This window comes from Microtus oregoni, unplaced genomic scaffold (genome assembly GCF_018167655.1).
Source record: "Microtus oregoni isolate MIOR12 unplaced genomic scaffold, Mior012 000025F_ref0000491, whole genome shotgun sequence".
Classification (NCBI taxonomy): Eukaryota; Metazoa; Chordata; class Mammalia; order Rodentia; family Cricetidae; genus Microtus; species Microtus oregoni.
In genome coordinates this window covers 9,076,998-9,088,559 of record NW_024543084.1, presented here as the reverse complement: position 1 = coordinate 9,088,559, position 11,562 = coordinate 9,076,998, and the positions used below count along the sequence as shown (strand labels likewise).

At 49.3% G+C, this 11,562-nt stretch overlaps 1 pseudogene; it reads left to right on the top strand.

Annotated features, from left to right (window-relative positions):
- Positions 1 to 9,458: 9,458 nt before the first annotated feature.
- LOC121463055 lies at positions 9,459 to 11,221 on the top strand (annotated as a pseudogene).
- The last annotated feature ends 341 nt before the right edge of the window (positions 11,222 to 11,562 follow it).

Genomic DNA, 11,562 nt, shown 5'->3' with positions numbered 1-11,562 from the left:
CATGAAACCCTGCTTAGGGGAGACAAAAATGGTTATAGAGGGGCTTAAGTGGTTAAGAGCATTTGCTGCTTTGCTGAGGACCCAAGAACACCCACATTAGGTTGTAACTCCAACTCCAGAGGGATAGGTGCCCTATTCTGGCCTCCGAGGGCACCAGGCACACGCAGTATGCAGACACGTGTAAAGGCAAAACGCCTATACACATGAAAACACACACACACACATTGGTGGGGGTGACGTTTTGTCTTTTTTGAGATGGGCTCACTATGTACTGGCCTGGAGCTCACTGTGTAGACTAGGCTGTCCTGGAATTCATGGAGATCTGCCTTCTGCCTCCCAACTGCTGGGATTAAAAGCATGTGCCATCACTCTGGGTACCAAAAATAAATAACACTTTTAAAATTTAAAAATGAGGAGATGGCTTGGCAGTTAAGAGTACTGACTACTCTTCCAGAGGACTTGGATTCAATTCTCAGCACCCACAGGGTGGCTCAGGCATCTATAACTATAAGAGATCTGATGCCTTCTGGCCACCACAGACACTGCACACAATATGATGTATAGATATTCATGCAAAATACAAATATGAAAGACTTAAAAATTGTGGGGTTTTTTTTTTTTGAGACAGGGTCTCACTATATAACTTTGACTGGCTTGGAACTTGATATGTAGACCAGGCTAGCCTCAAAAATCACACATCCATGTCTGGGGAGACCAGAAGAAAGCATCAAATCCCCTGGAAGTAGAGTTTGATTTGAGAGAGTTGTAAGAGGCTGGGTGTGGTACCACACACCTTCAATCCCAGCACTTGGGAAGCAGACGGATCTCTGGGAGTTCCAGGCCAGCCAGGGAACACAGTGAGAGCCTATCTTAAAAGATAAATTATAATAATAGAAATATAAATTGTACACATTTCTTTGTTTTTGCTTGTTGTTTTCAGCTGTGTTCACTCTGATTGCCTTGTCACATTTTTTGTGGAACTGTTTTCTAAAAAGAGTAGAGGGAACTGAAGAGACGGCTCAGAGGTTAAGAGCACTGACTGCTCTCCCAGAGGCCCTGAGTTCAATTCACGGCAACCACATGGCAGCTCACAACTATCAATAATGAGGTTTGGTGTCCTCTTCTGGTATGTAGGTATACATGCCAGAACACTGTATACATAATAAATAAATATTTTTTGGAAAAGAATAGAAAGACGACTCAGTCATTTTCCTAGTGTTTGATCACGTTTCTCCATCGTTATCAGCGTTAGCTTGAGAAAGCTCAAGACTTCTCATTGATGAGCTCACTGGTAGCAGCTACAACAGATTTGGTCCCTGTCTTAGGGTTTCTATTGCTGCACCAAAACACATGACCAAAAAGCAAGTTGGAGAGGAAAGGGTTTATTTCCAGATCACAGAACCATCGTTGAAGGAGGTCAGAACAGGAACTCAAGCAGGGCAGGAACCTGGAGGCAGGAGCTGATGCGGAGGCCATGGAGGGGAGCTGCTTACTGGCTTACTTCTCGTGGCTTGCTCAACTCAGCCCATCTTGCAGAACCCAGGAACACCTGCCCATCACTTGCCATGGTCTGGGCCCTCCCCATTGATCCTTAACTGAGAAAACGCCTTACAGCTGGGGGCATTTCCTCAAATGAGGCCCCTTCTCTGATGACTTTGGCTTATATCAAGTTGATACACAAAACTAGCTAGCACAGTTCCTAAATCCATTCATGAATGGAAAACCACAGTGGTGTAAGTTGTATCTTTCATTGAGAGATTCTTGTCTGCTTTGTGTTTCGGGAACAGGGTCTCACTATGTAGCTCAGTCTGGCCAGCCTCCTCCTCTCAGCCTCCTGAGTGATGGGAACACAGGTGAGTGCCTGGCTGGTGAGAGTGTTTTTCTTTTTACATTTTGTGTGTGCACTCGTGTGTGGGTGGAGGGCCACGCACAAGTAATGTGAGCCACTTCCAACGACAGCTCTGGAGAGTCGGTTCTCTTCCACCGTGTGGATTCTGGAGCCGGAACTCAAGTCATCAGGCTTGGCAGCAGGCATTTTACCCTCTCACCAGAGGGTTCTAATTCTCTTCCGTTGCGGGTGGTTTCAATTCTGTTGACATCTTGCAACTTCATGACTGATTGGGAAAGACTGACCACTGGCCTGGCAGGTGCAAAGCCCTTTCTCCTTCACTTCTAGCTGACTTAAGTGTCCAGGCATCCTCAGAAGACATTCCTGTTCATAAACATCTTAACCCATTCCTCTTATTTTGTGGCTACAAGTGCACAGTCGTTCCAACCTGTTTGACACCCAGAGAGTGAAACGAGAGAGGGGTCTATCTAGATGCCTGACACGGGCCGTAATCTAAGGCATTGTCAGCACCGTATCTGGGTCTGATGTGCATGAACTCTTTACGAGGCATCCCAGGCCGTGGGTGTGAGCTCTGCAGAAACAGTTGAGCCAGTCCCACAGTGTATCCGCTCCGGCTAGCTTGGGCTTGAAGAGGGACCCCTCCATCGCCTGTCATTGGTCAATGGACCCATGTCCCACATGGCTATCATCAGGAATCTAGCCCTGGTGTCTCCTGCCCAGTCCTTGCCCCCCGACCCTCTGGGCTCAGACAGATGCCATGAGGCAGCCCTCCTTTTCTCTCTGTGGAGTCACCAGGCACTTTCAATCCCAGTCAGGGTCTTCCGGTGTGTTCCAGGCTCAGAGATTGCTACTCTGGAGAGAAGCCTCAGCAGCTAGCGTGGTAAACTATTTCTAGAGACAGTGAGTCCTCTGTTCGCATATTTAACATGAGTGGCCTGCCTGCATTAGCCACTTCATCATCACACATTTCTGTAGCCTGCTGGAACACAAGTTAAAGATGGTGGTTTATTTCTTCCTTTCAGGATCTGAGTCCTCTCCAACCTCATCTCTTCAGCCCAAACACCCGCCTCTCTTCCTTCCCGTTTTCTGCTTTGTTTTAAGTCAGGCAAACACTGGAGCTCTTCCTTAGTTGCTTCCTTCCATACTGTCTGATGCACAGTCTCTGACTGAACCTGGGGCTCCATTGGACTGGCTGTTCAGAAAGCTCTAGGGATCTCCCAGTCTCCCCCTCCCCAGGACTGGGGTTGTAAGTGCCCAGCGCCTACATGGCTGCTAGGGATCCGAACTCAGGTCCTCAGACTTGCATGGCAGCCACTTTACTGAATGACCATCTCTCCAGTCCGCCGTCCTTCTTTCCTCCCTTTCTTCCCCCTCCCTACTATTAAGACAGCATGTATATTTTGTGTTAATATGTAAGATTTTTGTGTTATGTTATTATATAATATCTTAAAATAATCTTGTGTGGGAAAAGTCAGTATATTTTTTAAAAAGGATACCAAAGCATTACAAAATGTAGAAAGATAATTGTATGAATAGGAGTGAGATACAGCTCAGTAAACTGGAAGCCATTTAAAAAAAATCTATAAAGATTTTTATTTACTTTGAGACAGAAATCACTATGTATGTCTGGCTGTCTTGGAACTTACAGTGATTCACCTGCCTCTGTGGCAGGCTTTTTCTTCCGGGCCACCAACCAGCTCCCAAACCACAACATGGAGACTTATTATAAGTTTTGAATGTTCGGCCTAGCTTATGCTCATTTCTGGCTAACTCTTTTTAACTTAAATTAACCTGTTTCTCTTTATCTACCTTTTGCCTTGGGGCTTTTTACTTTTCTATCCTTCTGTATGTCTTACTTTCACTGCTTCTCGTCTCTGGCTTGCAGCTGCCCGGCTGGCCCCAGGCATCCCTCTCGTTCTCTCCTCTCTTCATCTGTCCATTCCTCTTGAGCCTAGATTTCTCCTCCTATCCATTCTCTCTTCCTGCCAGCCCTGACTAAATCTCTCCTGCTTAGCTATTGGCATCCAACTTTTTATTAGCCCAATCACGTGCCATCGGCAGGCAAGGTGAAACAAATGCAACACATTTTTTCATACTTGAACACATCCTTATATCATTAAACAAGCACAACAAACAAGCTCAGCACACCTTTTCACAGTTCAAGCAGCATTCCAGAGCCTGAACAAATGCAACACATCTTTACCTAGTTAAATATTCCACAACAGGCCTCTGCCGCCCAAGATATTTTATTTTTAATTTTGTGTATATGGGATAGTGGTGGGCGGTGTGTATGTGTGTGCAGTACCTCTAGAGGCCAGAAGGGGGTGTCAGATTCCCTGGACCTGAAGTTACAGGCAGCATCAAATTCTGCCGCTGCAGCTGCTCCTGTTACCCTGGGCTCTGCCTTTGACCTCCTCAGCACAGGAAAATCACCACACTGTGCTCGCTTTCCACCCCCCTGTGAGACTATTGGAGAAGCATCCTAAACAGAAAGCCAGAGAGAACATAGGCAACTGAGGATCTGTGTCCTCACCCGCCCCACTCAGGCCCTCCGTTCTGCACTGCTGGTTGCCCAATGCTTACAGACAGTGGCTTCTATATTCTGTCAGTTCTCCACAGTTGTGGGCAGTCAGGGGCCTGACACTGTGTTGTGTAACAGTTTCCTCTGGGTTCCCCATGACCGCGAACCATCTTGAAGCAGAGAAGCTGTGGTCACCCATAGGAGACCCTCGGGAGATCAGAACTATTGCCATTCCCTCATGTAGAGACGATGCTCACAGACCCCCTTCTTGATGCATAAGCAGCAAACCGCTTCTGGGGAGGAGATTACTGGTGGTATAACTGCCTGTGAGCTGCACAGGGCCTTTCTGGAGATGGAGCTGCCTTTGAGTTGCCTAGACTTCTGTAAGAACACCAAAATGGACTAGGACAGAATGTTTCCTTTGGCCTGCCATTGCTCTCTACCTCTCTGGGGAATGAAAATAGCATCCCCAGAAAAAGTCACATACCACCTTGTCATGAATAAAAACGGCATTCTAGAACTTTAGTCCTCAACTGTCCCTTGGTTTCTAGATTTAGGAAAACAGTTCTTAAAAAAATATTTATTTTTAGCTGGGTATTGGTGTCAAATGCCATTAATACCAGCACTTGGAAGGCCAGAGCAGGATGATCTCTGAGTTTGAGGTCAGTCTGGCCTAGAGAAGGAGTCTGAGACAGCCAAGGCTACACAGAGAAATCCTGTCTTGAAAACACAAAAGCAAACATTATTTCTTAACCACGTGTGTATGTAGGGTGCACACATGTGGAACAGGTGCCCTCTGAGTCCAGAAGTGGGCACTAGACCCCTTGGAGCTGCAATCAAAGACAGTTGTGAGTCACAGTTTGTAGCATGTACCGTGATGGGGAAGACTCAGGAATCCTTACTGAATACCATATTTGAGGTTCATTTCGGAATTTCTTCCCATATATCAATGACTTCAGAAAAAAACTTTCAAATTTTACTTTGACAGAAGGTGTTCTGATCCATTAAAAGGAAATATAGGTGGTTAGATAGATTTGGCTGAACTGTCTGCGGTGCCTGACGACAATAAGATAAGCACGTTGCCTCTATTACACAGGGTCTAACTGTGTACTCCAGGCTGGTCTAGAGTTCTTCTGTCTCAGTCTCTTGGATGCTGGGATTACATGTGATGACATGAAGCCGGGCGGTGGTGGCGCACGCCTTTAATCCCAGCACTTGGGAGGCAGAGGCAGGCGGATCTCTGTGAGTTCGAGGCCAGCCTGGTCTACAAGAGCTAGTTCCAGGACAGGCTCCAAAACCACAGAGAAACCCTGTCTCCAAAAACCCAAAAAAAAAAAAAAAAACCCCAAAAAAAAAAACCAAAAAACATGTGATGACGTGTGTATTACTGTGCTTGGTTCAAAAGATCAGTTGTGATAAAGTCAAATTTGCAAACATTACAGTTCAAAAGAGATACTGGTCTATACTGTTATCTCAAAAGTCAATACAAGCTGGGCGGTGGTGGCGCACGCCTTTAATCCCAGCACTCGGTAGGCAGAGGCAGGCGGATCTCTGTGAGTTCGAGACCAGCCTGGTCTACAAGAGCTAGTTCCAGGACAGGAATCAAAAGAAAAAAAACAAAAACAACAACAACAACAACAACAACAAAAAACTACGGAGAAACCCTGTGTCGAAAAATCAAAAAAAAAAAAAAATAAAAGTCATTACATTTAGTTTAAGTGGTTTCTGAGTCAAGGTGCTCCCGTGTGGGTCAAGCTGCTGTCACGCTTGCCTGCCTCTGAGTTCTGGGGTTCCAGACATGCACTGATGTGCCTGGCTGAATGAGTGTTTACTCCGCCATGAAGTTTATTCTGTGCTCTTTTCACTAGCGTGACGGCGCAGACGCAGACGAGGTTCAAGGACGGTGATGGAGCTGGTCAAGTGCTGCCAGGCCAGTCTTCACCACCAGCAGCTGTGAGCCGCTGCCAGCTGCTCAATGTGGGAAGGGAAGACAGGAGCAGGTATGAGCAGATGAACAGGCGCGGTGAGGGTTGTGCTATATGGAAGAGTGGGTCAGAGAACCTAACACCTAAGTAAGCAGCAGACTGTGTCCAAATTCCAGAGCCAGGGAGAGACTCTCCATTTGGTCTGTTCTTTGGACCAGGGGATAAAAGCTGAAAGAATGTTGGTGTTGTGTGAACTTTTCCTGGAAGACACATACAGGCACCTACTCACACCAAATAAGGCACCAGCAAGAGATGAAGATGCAATTCTACTAAAGTCCAATTCGGCAAACCATTGAGTTTATTGGGTACTTCCAAAGCATGGGTGAGTAGAGGAGCAAATCCCAAAGTGGCCGTAAAAGTCTCACCCAGCACGGATGACGACTTCCTTATGGCCACATAGGTGGCGTCTCCCTTCACTTAACCTCCACATTATAACTCTAGCACCTCCTGAGAACAAAAGACTACTTATGTCTGAGGCAGAACTGCTTATATCTGGCAGGGGAAAGAAAAAGGGAAGGAAAGAGGGACTGAGATCTCAGGTCTGTGACCATCCCCACCCAATTCTTCTGAAGGGATATCAAGTCCCAATCTTGAGGATCACCTGGGAATAGTCACAGCTGCTGGTGTAAGCAACAAAGGCTGCTATGCTCGGAGGATAGCATCCTACCACAGAGGTCACAGTTCAGAAATGCTACCATTATATATCTTGTACAGATGACGTGTTTATGGTCATGAGAACCCAGGGTTACCAGGAAAGACAGTGGCTTTAACCTGAGGCTCTAAGGCCCGGAGAAGGCCCAAGCCAAGCACAGGGAGTGTGGTACTGCCTGGTACAAAGGATTGTGGAGAATGTGATAGGGAGGGGCAGGGACACCCGGCTGCCACAGGTGGAAGGGGGCCCCTGGGATCTCGAGTGTTGAGATTATAGCTGACATCACCACAGACATGTGGCTACACGGCCTTGGAAGGATGGCTCCACTTGCTAGGTCTGAGTGGGAGCAGTGCTGGTACAGGTGTGTGGGTAACAGCGAGGCTACCCTGTCAGATGCCAAGAAGGTCCCGCTCACAGCCCTTTCCCTCTCTGGACGGCAGGTGGCATACTCGCTGTTCTCTGAGAAGCTAGGAAGCCCTGTACTCTGCCCCATTACCTGACAGCCAGCCAGTGTGAACATTGGACCTGGGCCCTGGACCACAGAGGTCACAGTTCAGAAATGCTACCATTATATATCTTGTACAGATGACGTGTTTATGGTCATGAGAACCCAGGGTTACCAGGAAAGACAGTGGCTTTAACCTGAGGCTCTAAGGCCCGGAGAAGGCCCAAGCCAAACACAGGGAGTGTGGTACTGCCTGGTACAAAGGATTGTGGCCAAGCTGGACCTCGGCAGGAGAGTCTGATCCCCAGGGCTCATGCAAAGCCAGATGCAGCAGCTCACTTCTATAGTCAACAGTATGCCTGCCTACGGCAAGACAGGAGGCAGAGACGAGAAGTGTTGGAAACTTGCAAGCCAGCTAGCCCAGTCTAAGTCAGCAGTGGCAAATGAGAGCCCCTGACTCAAGGGGAGAGGTGAGGAAAGACACCCGAGGTTGCGTTCAGACTTCCACACACGTGCGGTACACACTGTCCTGTCCAATCACCACAGCCTACCCCAACCAACTCTGTCAGCACTTGAGGTACCAACCTGTTTCGGTGTGTCACCTCAGCTGTCTTCAGGACAAATGCCACGGCACATGCCCACGCAGAGTCAAAGGTTCTACTGAAGAGGGGGTTGAGGTTGATCCCAGGACTCAGGGAGTGAGCAGGTGCTGTGTGGGTCCTCTTTAGTCTGTCCACGGGACATCCCCAACCTCTGCCTGGCCCTCTGGTTGTCTTGTTGGGTAACTTTTGCTTTCTTTTTAGCAGAAAGGAATGCACGTGGGAAACCCCTGAGTAGTCCAACGATACGGTGACTCACCCATTTCCCAGTCAGCGAGTGAGGTGAGTCCCCGGGATGTCACACAGTTCTGTGCTGGTGGGTGGGGCAGTAGTGAGGCCACTTCCCATTCAGGACACCTCCCATCTGTTGACCTGGTCTAAGTCTGTACACACTCTGCACACCAGTATGCCACCCCCCCAAAAATGCACACAAAATCTCAAAAGTAGAGAAGTCTAAAGGCCACATTTGCGGTGGCAGCATTGGGCCAGCAGGCTACAGTTAAGCTAGGGTAATGTCACTCTCTGGCTCAGCCGCCATTAAGGGCAGTGGGTAGTGTCTGGCTGGTGAAATCTTTGGTGGATGTGGGTGAGGTGAGGTCTGGAGGACGGAGCAGACACACATTTTCCCCTAGGGGAGTAGACGCTCTGCTGTGAATGAGTCTTTCTGTCAGGCTAGGCTGCTAGTGTCGCAGCACACGCGCAGGCCTCTCAGGCGCAGCCTGAAGGAAACACCTCCTTACATTGGTAGAGCTGAGAGAGTTCCTGCAGGCGGGGACTCACTAGTGCTTGGGGCAAACATGCTCTAGCGAGATCATCGACCCAGTGGCTGCCTGAGTTCTGTCAGAAGACGACAACCTCGCTGTCACATTGGTGGAATTCTTGGTTCGGTTAGGGGAATTCCACCTCCTGACAAAGCAAGGGTGCAGTCGGAACGGCTGGGTCAGTAGCCCCAGCTGCAGACAGTTTTCATCCTAGAACCGTTTTCATGGTTGCAGGGGATCTCCTTGTGACCAGGATCTCACCTGGACTCCCCTTCTGCTCCCTAGTCCTTGCAATCCTCGTGAGATTGCTACTGTAGTTATTACGGTCAGAGCCCGTTCTGGCATCCCCCCAGCAAGACGCTCAGGCACTTGTCCTCAATAAGCCAATTAAAGAGAAAACGCACCAGTGAAAAGCAAGAAAGATTTACTCATTGTGGCCAAATTAGAAAGAAAGACAAAGCGATCCAGTGACACAACCTCCCCACATTCACCTTTAGGGTCCTGCATGAAGTTTAACTTCAAGTAGAGGCCAAAGTTATGCATCACTAAATAGACCGGGTTAAAGTGTGGTCCTGCCATCCCTAACCCAACCATTGTCTCAGCTCCAGTCTACCGTGCAAGATGGATTGATGTTGCAGATCTCTTCCCAGGACACAGTTTTCCTTTGGTTGGTCTGGGCTTCGGCCTTTTCCTTTCTCCTGCATGAGATTCCTGGAGAGTATTTCAGTTTCTTAGAGTCCATTATTTTAGGAGCCTAATATCCAAAGAGAAAGGCTATCGTAGAATAGTTTTAAGACGGGTCACGTTTGCCAGCTGGTCCGTAAGATCTCGTCCCCTTCACCACCCCAAGGGGTGCACTACCTGACTGGCCATGGATGATACCCTGTTCCAGTTGAAGCAGCCAGAGAAACTGACCAAGAAGGCAGAGAAGGACTCCAAGGCTGAGCAGGCCAAAGTGAAGAAGGCCCTTCAACAGAAAAATGTGGAGTGTGCCCGCAGGTGTGCTGAGAATGCCATCCGCAAGAAGAATGAAGGTGTAAACTGGCTCTGGATGGCGTCCCGTGTGGATGCAGTAGCCTCCAAGGTGCAGACAGCTGTGACCGTGAAGGGGGTAACCAAGAATAAGGCACAGGTGACCAAAGCTCTGGACAGGGCGCTGAGTACCATGGATCTCCAGAAGGTGTCTGCAGTGATGGACAGGTCTGAGCAGACAGGTGCAGAGCCCGGATGAGCACACATTGGTAACGGAGGATTCCAGGAGCTCTGCCACCACGCTGACCACACCCCAGGAGCAGGTCGACAGCCTCATCGTGCAGATTTCTGAGGAAAATGGCCTGGGGGTCTTAGACCAGCTCAGCCAGCTTCCAGAGGGTGACTCTGCTGTGGATGAGAGCTCTGTGCCCAGCCTGGAGGACCAGCTGTCGCGGAGGCTGCTGCCCTGAGGAATTAGCATGCCTTCGGCAGGTGTTGCCTCCCTTCTATGATGTACTGGAGACTTCTGCCCCACTTTCTCCAACCCTTCATCGCTGCCTTGGCTCTTTTCCAACCTGTCAGGCTGGGCGCCTTAGAACTGAGCCTTAGGTTGGGCAGTGGGCCTCTGTCCTGGTATTGAATTTGCACAAGTGTGGGTGACTCATATGACTTGTGGGCCACAGCTGGAAGAGGGCAAGCTCTGTGTTGTCCTTTGCCTATGTGGAGTTGACAGGGTTTGACCAGCAGCTGTGTGGACTTCAGCCCAGGGCTTCAGGGCCTTCAGTTTCCAGTGAGCACACACCTGCTGCTTGCTGTGGCCAGGGAGGATCAGAGCCACACCTTTGCTAGGCAGCTCCTGGGAGCCTCTCCCCAACCTCTGCAGACAGGAAATCCTGTTGTGTGACAGCCCTGAGTAGGTTCCTGTGGACTTTTGTGTACCCGAGATGTCCAGTGCCACCAACACTGGCTGGAGCCTTTACAGGTGGTTCCTCTCCTCCATCTTCCCAGGGCTGAGTTTGTTCCTTGGCTGCCACTCCCAGCCGGCTGAATTGGCCTGGGCTTTCTGTCCCTCAGCTCCCTTCCCCAGCCCACAGAACTGGCATCCAATCTCAAGTCCAGGTGCTCCCTCCCGAGAGATGCTTACCCTTCCTGAGCCTCTGGAAGGGCTTGGGGCCACTTGGCCTGCACATCTGTCTGATGGTGCCAGGCCTCCAGCATTGCCGCTTTTCAGGCCCTTTAAAGCTTCTCACTCTTGAATGTGAGGTCCCCTGACTCTTCTGTCCTTTTAGATACAGGCTGCTGCCCTTCTGCCTTCTCCAGGGAAAAGTCAGGGTGGCTAACAAAGGAAACCGGGACAGTCATCCTCGGCTGCGGTCAGCTCTTTTACACCCTTTTGTAGTGGGAAACTGGCGGGGAACAGGCAATGAGACTGCCTGGGGCAGCCTGAAGGCTGTGTGTACTGGCAGCTGTTGTAGTTTCTGTCTCCTGAAGTTTACTCATGTTCTTAAACCTCCCGGTGGCTTTGTTCCTTTGCCAAAGTGAAAAGCACACAGCAGATGGGGTGTGTTTGTCCAGCCCTTTACACAGGCCGAGCAGGGCAGTACTGCCTGCAGGGTTACACTCAAGCTTGGATACTTCACCTGGACTTGCTTTTCAGTTATTAGGCCACAGTAACAGCTTCACAGAGTTAAACTGTTTCTGTTCTGTACTTCTGGGGCCCCTCAGTGTTCCACATTACAAAAGTGATGTTGCGGGCGGGGACCAAGGTACAGTCTAAC